This window comes from Nicotiana attenuata, unplaced genomic scaffold (assembly GCF_001879085.1).
Source record: "Nicotiana attenuata strain UT unplaced genomic scaffold, NIATTr2, whole genome shotgun sequence".
Taxonomy (NCBI): domain Eukaryota; kingdom Viridiplantae; phylum Streptophyta; class Magnoliopsida; order Solanales; family Solanaceae; genus Nicotiana; species Nicotiana attenuata.
In genome coordinates, this window is record NW_017672606.1 from 48280 (window position 1) to 55676 (window position 7397).

At 45.1% G+C, this 7397-nt stretch overlaps 1 pseudogene; it reads left to right on the forward strand.

Moving 5' to 3' along the window:
* LOC109213841 overlaps positions 1 to 7397 on the forward strand; it is an 11007-nt pseudogene extending 3610 nt beyond the window's left edge.

A 7397-nucleotide genomic window follows, 5' to 3' on the forward strand; every position in this document is an offset into this window, starting at 1 on the left:
CGAGGTTAGTCTTGATACTTACTGGGCACCGCCGTGGTGTGCTCATGCTACTTTTCTGCACATTTTTGTTGTGCAGATACAGGTACTCCCACTCAGTTCTGTTAGCCTTGGAAGGAGGCGTATCGGTAGAGACTTCGAGGTATATCTACTACGTTCACAGACCGAGGAGTCCCTTTCCAGCTTTCTGTAATAAGTATAGCTCTTTCAGTATTTCTCCTTTGTATAGATATTCTTGAGTCAGAGCCTCTTATGTATCCCTTAGCTTGTGATTTGTGAGTTTCCGGGTTTTGGAAATGTTGTTAGCTTCAAGAATTGTTGTGGTATGTGCCGAGCGGCACCTTAAACACCGTTTTATTTTACTAGTTCAGTTTTATTTATTTTCTTCCGCAATTATGGTTTATCTTCCGCATTGTTAGGCTTACCTAGTCGTAGGGACTAGGTGCCGTCACGACATGTTCACGGAGGGCGAACTGGGGTCGTGACAAGTTGGTATCAGAGCTCTAGGTTCATAGGAGTCACAGATCACAAGCCGGTTTATTAGAGTCTCGTGGATCGGTACGGAGACGTCTGTACTTATCTGCGAGAGGCTATGTAACCGTTAGGAAAATTCCACTTCATTTGATTTCCCTGTCGTGCGAAATTTTTGACATCTACAATCCTAAACCTCTGTCTTCTACTCTCTCACAGATGGTGAGGACACGTACTACCCGAGGCGATCAGGCACCCGCGCCCCCTGCTGCAACCGTCGGAGGTCGGGGCCGGGGTAGAGTTCTAGGACGCGCACGTGGTGCAGCGAGAGCACCTGCGCGAGCTGCCGCCGAGGTACCACCAGCAGAACCAGCCGGAGTCCAGGCACCTGACACGCCTACTGCTACTACTACTCCAGCCATTCAGGAGGCTTTGGCACAGTTCATGAGTATGTGCACCACTTTGGCTCAGGCAGGATTGCTTCCCCTTGCTGCAGCCACATCCCAGGCCGGGGGAGGAGCACAGACTCCCATCGCCCGCACTCCTGAGCAGCGAGCGCATGTTGATCAGGTCCCAGAGATTATTCCTGCGCCGCCTACGGCACCAGTTCAGCCCGAGGGCATGGCAGCGGCTTCCGAGCAGGAGCAGATGAGACTAGAGAGGTTCAAGAAGTATGATCCTCCGGTGTTCAGTGTATTAGCATCAGACGATGCCTTGGGGTTTCTTGATGAGTGTTACCGTATTCTCCGTACTATAGGTATCTCTGGATTGAGCCGGGTTTCGTTCACTACTTTTCGCTTCGAGGAGCCGCCTATGATTGGTGGCGCACCTATGAGTTAGACAGTCCAGACGAGGCAGCTTCACTGGCTTGGACCCAGTTTTCAGATATGTTTCTGAGAGAGTTTGTTTCTCAGAGCCTCAGGGATGCATGGCGCGTGGAGTTTGAGCATTTGCGCCAGGGTGCTATGACCGTCTCGGAGTATGCTGTCCGTTACACCAGTTTGGCTAGACATGCCTCAGCCTTGGTTTCTACTGTTCGCGAGAAGGTTCGCTGGTTCATTGAGGGGCTCATTCCTAGCATCAGGTCCAGTATGGCCCGTGAGTTGGAGATGGATATTTCGTATCAGCAGGTGGTGAATATTGCTAGGAGGATAGAGGGTATGCATGCTAGAGAGAGAGAGAGGGCAGGCAGGGTCATGAGAGAGAGAGCAGCCGAGATCAGGAGAGAGAGCTTGTGGAGGCGAGGAGGCCTCGTAGACCGGGGAGGTATACCGGTCCTTATTTTGGAGGCAGGGTGCGTCATGGTAGAGGTTTTGCAGGTCGGCCAGTTCAGTTCACGCTTCAGGCTTTGCATGGTGACTCAGGTGCTCATAGGTCTCGGAGTACCCGCATCGCAGAGTTCCCACCGCCTCGTCAGCAGAGAGGGTGCTTTGAGTGTGGAGATACTAGCCAGATGATGAGAGATTATCCCAGACTTCGGACCGGTGTGTCCCAGCGAGGTATTCAGGCAGGTAAAGGACGCCCAAGAGGGGGAGGCCCGGCTCATTGATGTGTTTCATATAGTAGGCTTGAGGCCGGTGCGCCAATTGAATGTCATCCAGGTACGATTTCAGTTTGTTATAGAGGGGCACTATCTGTAGTTCATCACATTGTTGCTTATCGGGGAGAAGTTCTTTTTTTGTTGTTCCATTTATGGGAGCGCTTCATGAGTTGCACTCTGTTTATGTGATTACCCTGTTGGGAGGTTCTATGAGTGATAGCCATGTCTATCGTTTGTTTCTAGCTGTTGTCGAGAGTTATGAGGCTAGTAGTAGATTCCTGTTGTCTATTTTGGTAGGTTTGATGTTACTTCTGAGTATTCTGTGTTACGAGCTGTGATTTCTATGCTCCACCGGTATGGGGGCCAGTTTGTATTGTAAATTATAGACGGAACTGATCTAGTGAGAGTCTCTGGATGGGTTGATGTGTTCCCTACTTGTGATTCAGTGTTGAGGGTGGGACCCTCGTGATTTCAGGTGATTTGATATGTTGAGACCGAGCTGTGTACTGCGGTGAGAGTTATATCAGTATAAGGTCCTTGTGAGTCTTTTACATGCTTTCATTCCTTCTTGTTAGATGTTTTGTCGATTTGTGTTTTAGAAGAATTTATGCTAGTTTAATTTGTTTGTTAGTTCCTTATGTGTTTCCTTTCTCATATTCAGTCATTTCCGTTCTATGCTTCTTGAGTTTTAGCTTGTGGGTTGTGTACCCGTTGGTGTTGGCTGAGATTTGGTTATTCGGGTGTTTTATTATGCGGTTTTCGTGGTTATTGTATCATCGCCAGTGTTGTGGAGGTTTGAAAGGAGTTCCTGTTGAATATGAGACTTATGGCCGGTACGGATTTGATCTCAGGCAAGTATTGCTATCAGAAATGATATTGTGGGCCTATGGGTGATGTGTCATGTTGTGTGGTTGTACCCTCTGTGTGTTGGCTTGTATTGAAATAGCTGGTTGAGACTGATACCGGATATGGATTTAGGATCGGGTCTTTTAGAAACGAATGGAAGGTGAGAATTCTGGCTTGAAGGCCTATTGGTATTGCTAGAAAAGGTTAAATTTCAGTTGAGATGGTGTCGTCAGGCTTAAGTGGATTGGGGTGACGTGGAATCACCCGCGGGTGTATGTTGGAAGTGCGCACTCAATGACTTGAAGACTTTAGGTATGTTCTCTATGCTCGTTCGAGGACGAACGAATGTTAAAGTGTGGGAGGATGTAACGACCCGACCGGTCGTTTTTAGAATTCACGCCCCGATCCCCTATTAACTGCTTCCCCTAAGTTCATTTCTGCTATTTTGGTTTGCCGGGACGTTCGGTGTTGAGTTTCGGAGAGTTTTGGGGCACTTAGTCCCTAAATGAGAGCTAAGTGTTGAAAAGTGGTCCGTAGTCGGAACAGTGTAAAGACGACCTCGGAATGGAAATCTGATTGTTCCGTTAGCTCCGCTAGGTGATTTCGGGGTTGTGAGCGTGTTCGGAATGAATTTTGGAGGTTCCTAGCTAATTTAGGCTTCAAACGCCGAAGTTTGAATTTTTAAAGTTTCCGGTCCGACAGTGAGTTTTTGATCGAGGGTCGGAATGGAATTCCGGAAGTTGCAGTAGCTCTGTCATGTCATTTGGGACGTGTGTGCAAAATTTCAGGTCATTCGGACGTATTTTGGTTAGGTTTTTGATCGAAAGTGTGTTTTGATGAAATTTGAAGTTCTTAGGCTCAAATCCTTGTTTAATTCGAAGTTCCGGCGCGTTTTAGGTGGTTTAAAGATTGGTACAAGTTTGAATGGTGTTATAGGATATGTCCATAAGTTTGGTTGAGGTCCCGGGGGCCTCGGGTGTGTTTCGGATGCTCAACAGAGCATTTTGGAGTTTTGAAAGTTGCAGAAAATGCTTCAGCAGTTGCAGGTCCAAATCCTTCTTCGCGTTCGCGACTTCACTCTCGCGTTCGCGTAGCATTGACTTTCCCCTTCTTCGCGTTCGCGTCCTCCTCCATGCGTTCGCGTAGAGTAATTCTGGAGGAGGACCAGTCTCTTCATCGCGTTCGCGTTTAGTCCTTCGCGTTCGCGAAGCTTCACGTCTGTCCTTCATCGCGTTCGCATTCCGTCTGTCGCGTTCGCGTAGCTTCGTGGTTCCAGGCCTTCGCGTTCGCGGTCACCTCCACGCGTTCATGAAGGGATTTTTTTTGCAGCATTTTTTTTCTTTCTTCTTCGCGAACGCGAGGCTCCCTACGCGTTCGCGATGCATTAAATGTCTGGGCAGACAGATTTAATCCCAAATTCGAGGGTTCACCATTCTTATCACATTTTGACTTCTAGAGCTCGATTCTTGGCGATTTTTGAAGGTATTTTCACCTGGGCGACTTGGGTAAGTGCTTCTCACTCGATTTAGACCAATTCCCATTAATCTCCTCTTAATTTCATCCTTTAATTTCAGATTTTTAATGAAAAATGGGTAGAACTTCATAGACCGGATTATTGAGTTTTGAGGGGGTGTTTGACCTCCGATTTGGGAGATTTTTATATGGTTAGACTCGTGAGAGTACGAGGGTTCTGAAAATATAAAAATTATCCGATTCCGAGACGTTGGCCTGAGGGGCGTTTTGGTCATTTTGCCTAATTTCACGCTTTAGCTTTGAATTAAATAGTAGAATCAGTTGCTTGAGATGTTATTTACAATGTGTGATTTAATTGAATAGATTTGGGCCATTTGGAGTCGAGTACTCGTGGCAAGAACGTGGTTGCTAGTTGATTTTAGCCGGTTCGAGGTAAGTATCTTGCCTAACCTTGTGTGGGGGACTTCCCCTTAGGATTTGAGTCTTCTTTGTTGATTGTATTCCTTGTACGCGAGGTGACGAGTGCGTGCTAGGATTTATTTGTGGAAAATTGCCCCTTTTAGGCTCTTAGATCCTTGTAGTCACCGAATATAAAGTTGTTCTTGATACGATTGAGTTCCCTGTTATTAGCTTCACCTTTACATGTCTTACTTGGAATTTATTTGCCCCTTTTTGGCTTATTCTTGTTGCCTAATTGACTTTTACTTGTTTCACTGTAGACATTACCCTTCTATAGTCACATTATCATTCCTAACTGCTTGTCTTTATTTGGAAAGCATTATTTCTATCTCTCGTGTAATTAATTGGTCTTAATTGGAAAGAAGTTAGATATCCTATATTCAGTTGATATTTCCTTAATTGTAATTATTTGATTCATGTTAACTTCCTTGTTGTTGAACTTAGTATTATGGAATCGTTGTTTCATATTATTTCTCCCTTGTTGAGTTGTTCTTATTGCGCTTAGTATTTCTCTGTTACGGTTATTCCTTGTGAGTTAGTTGTACCGTCTTTTGGTGAACGGAAATACCTGAGTTGATTCTCTTGCTTTGTTCCTGTATATATTGTCGTTTGTTGTGTTGTACTTGAGACTGTGATGCACGAGGTTTCTGCCGTGCGGTTGAGAATATTGTGATGCACGAGGTTTCTGCCGTGCGATTGAGAATATTGTGATGCACGAGGTTTCTGCCGTGCGATTGTGAATATTGTGATGCACGAGGTTTCTGCCGTGCGGTTGTTGATACTGTGATGCATGAGGTTTCTGCCATGCGGTTGATTTTGAAGGGTTGCACGAGGTCTTTGCCGTGCTGTTGTTGTTATTGATGGATTGCACATGCGGCGTAATAAGGCTGGATATGTTATATGCTTATATGTGGGTTGCGCATGTGGCGGAATAAGGAGGGAACATTGTGATGCACGTGTGGCGAAATAAGGCGGTGCTATTATATTATTATTTGCACACGTGGCGAAATAAGGTGGGCTATGTCAGGGGATGATTGTAGAGAATTGTGACGGCCTGTGGAGGCATTCCTATTTGTTTAATAATGTGATTGTGGGTTGCTTACCGGTATGAGCTTTATGGCTTGGAAGTTGTGAGGAAACATCGTACGTGCGGTCCGTTCTCCTTTTCATGTTTACTAGCTGGTAGAATTTTGTTAGAAACATTTGCACAAGCATACACGTAGCTGACCACTCCTATTAGAGGTGAATTCCTCCTGATTTTGCTAAGGGTGGAGGTACGCCCTCATTTATCCATTATATTTGTGAGAGTGGCCCTAGTTAGCCAGTTAGTTGTCAGTATGACCCTGAGATTGATGGGGCACAGGATGCCAATTGTTAGGTTTCAGATGCTGGGTCTTCGCGAGTTGTGGTTTGTCTGAGACTTGGTGAAATTGTGGAAAGAGTTGGATAAGACTTTTGTGAACATCATTGTAGGATATGAGTTATTGACTTGTTTTCCCCTTGCTGTGTTGTGACCTTAGGATTTGGATTGTGATTCTGCCGTCATTTCCATCCTCATTTATTATATTCTCGTTGTTACTTGTTGTATTTTTCCCTTATTGTGAATTGTAGCATTCTTGGTCATACATGCAGTCTTTACATATTTATATGTCGTTTCCATTATTCCTATGATTATACTGTTTATTGACCGGTAGGTGCCTTGATTGTTCCTCGTCACTACTCCACCGAGGTTAGTCTTGATACTTACTGGGCACCGCCGTGGTGTGCTCATGCTATTTTTCTGCACATTTTTGTTGTGCAGATACAGGTACTCCCACTCAGTTCTGTCAGCCTTGGAAGGAGGCGTATCGGTAGAGACTTCGAGGTATATCTGCTACGTCCGCAGACCGAGGAGTCCCTTTCCAGCTTTCTGTAATAAGTATAGCTCTTTCAGTATTTCTCCTTTGTATAGATATTCTTGAGTCAGAGCCTCTTATGTATCCCTTAGCTTGTGATTTGTGAGTTTCCGGGTTTTGGAAATGTTGTTAGCTTCAAGAATTGTTGTGGTATGTGCCGAGCGGCACCTTAAACACCGTTTTATTTTACTAGTTCAGTTTTATTTATTTTCTTTCGCAATTATGGTTTATCTTCCGCATTGTTAGGCTTACCTAGTCGTAGGGACAAGGTGCCGTCACGACATGTTCACGGAGGACGAACTGGGATCGTAACAACAGTACACAAGCAGCACTAATGCAAGAAAAGACCCTGGAGAATACTGGAGAGCTGTGATGAAAGATGAGCCAATGCCTAAAGCAATTAAACATCTTATGCCTCATATTTCTGTTCCTCTCTCCAAAGAGAAAACTGATTGTTACACATCACCTTCTGTTGGAGGTGAAGCCTTTGAACCAAGGCCTAATATATCTGTCTACCACGACACGCCAAGCTGAAAGAAGCTGATAAATCATTATTTACGAAAGATTTCGAGCCAAGGCCTAATGTAACTGGTTATCATGATGACGAAGCTGGTCTTAAACAAGAAAAGTCCTTTGCCGATGATTTTGAGCCTAGGCCAAATATTTCTATGTACCATGATTGATATTGCATATAATGTGTACTGTGTCTTCCCGCG